Source organism: Triticum aestivum, chromosome 6B (assembly GCF_018294505.1).
Source record: "Triticum aestivum cultivar Chinese Spring chromosome 6B, IWGSC CS RefSeq v2.1, whole genome shotgun sequence".
In the NCBI taxonomy this organism is placed as follows: domain Eukaryota; kingdom Viridiplantae; phylum Streptophyta; class Magnoliopsida; order Poales; family Poaceae; genus Triticum; species Triticum aestivum.
Genome location: NC_057810.1, coordinates 94,893,299 through 94,894,681, shown reverse-complemented (window position 1 = coordinate 94,894,681; position 1,383 = coordinate 94,893,299). Strand labels below are relative to the sequence as shown.

The following is a 1,383-nucleotide window of genomic DNA, read 5'->3' as shown; positions in this document are numbered from 1 at the left end:
AAAAAACCCAACTTAACATCTCATTAAAAAACCCTAACTACTTGATCTACTGGATGATTCAATCACAGAATCGAAACTTAACCTTCACTATAAATCAATCAAACATCTATAAACCCTAACTATCAGAAGGGGATGCAGCAACTAGCAACTACAAAAAACACTAACACCCAAAACTACTGCTTAACGGGGGTAACAGCAACGGAGGGGACTGCTGGCAAGGATTACCTGCAGGTCCACGTGCTCGCCGCCGGCCTCTGCAGGTCCATCAGACGGGCCGCTCGACGCCGTCACGCCAAGCACCGGCACGGCTGAGTCCGCCACGGCGGAGTCCGCCATGGCCACCTTCTTCTCCTCCAGATCCGCCGCCGCAGCGACCGATCCAGCGCGTGGGGATGCAGCAGCTCCTGCACCCGCGCCGCCGATGAGGGTCTGCACAGCATTTGCCACGGTCTCCGCGCCCGTCTTCTGCAGATCTCCGCCCGCGACGGCGGCTTCGCGACGGCCTTGCTCCATCCGAGCCAGAAGCAAGCAGGAGAAGAGAGGGAGGCGGCGGTGGTGAGCGAGCAGGTGGGGTGGCCGGTGAGGGAGACGATGAGGCATAGCAGAGAGGAGGGAGAGGGAGGCGATTTGGGCGAAATGGGGTGGGCGATGCGGCCGATGCCCGTTCCCCTCCTCTTATACTAGGGGGCTTTTTCTGGAAACTACCCACGAACAAGTGCACGCGCACGACCGCGGGGAAACGCAACCGCCAGCGTATAATACACGTACACACCCGGCGTACAATATACCACGGGCCGGCGCGGGCTCATACAGGGCTCTACGACTGGTCTACGCGCGCTATACACCCACCTGAAATGACCATCGTGCCCCTCATTATGAACCGCCATCGACGCATCTGGACCGTCCTTGTGTTTTTCCCACTCGCGTTCAGCCCACGGGGGGAGCACCAGAGCAGAAACCTGCACACGGCCGTCAACTTTGGGCAATACCCTTACTCAGGTTATCACCCCAATAAGCCATCAGCGAGCAGGTGCATGCCCGATGCCGGAGCAAGGCTCCGATGAGTACGCGGAGCTGGAGCGCGATCCGGAGAAGGTGTTCCTCCGCACCATCACCCACCCGTCTCATGCCCTCATCGGCATCTCGCTTGTCCAAGCATTCGTCCGACGAGCTCTACGCCTCTACCTGGGGCAGCACGACACGCCGGAGTGGACGTCGGACGTCAGGGCGCTGGAGGCGTTCAAGCGGTTCGGCGCGAGGTTGGAGGACATCGAGAAACATGTGGTGGCCATGAACGCGAACCCACAGCTGATGAACCGCAGGGGACCGGCCAAGTTTCCGTACATGCTACTCTACCCCAACACCTCCGACCACGAGGGGGGG

The 1,383-nt window shown here is 59.7% G+C and overlaps 1 pseudogene; it reads left to right on the top strand.

Annotated features, from left to right (window-relative positions):
- The window catches only part of LOC123138901 (linoleate 9S-lipoxygenase 2-like), a 24,579-nt pseudogene that overhangs the window by 22,110 nt on the left and 1,086 nt on the right, over positions 1–1,383 (top strand).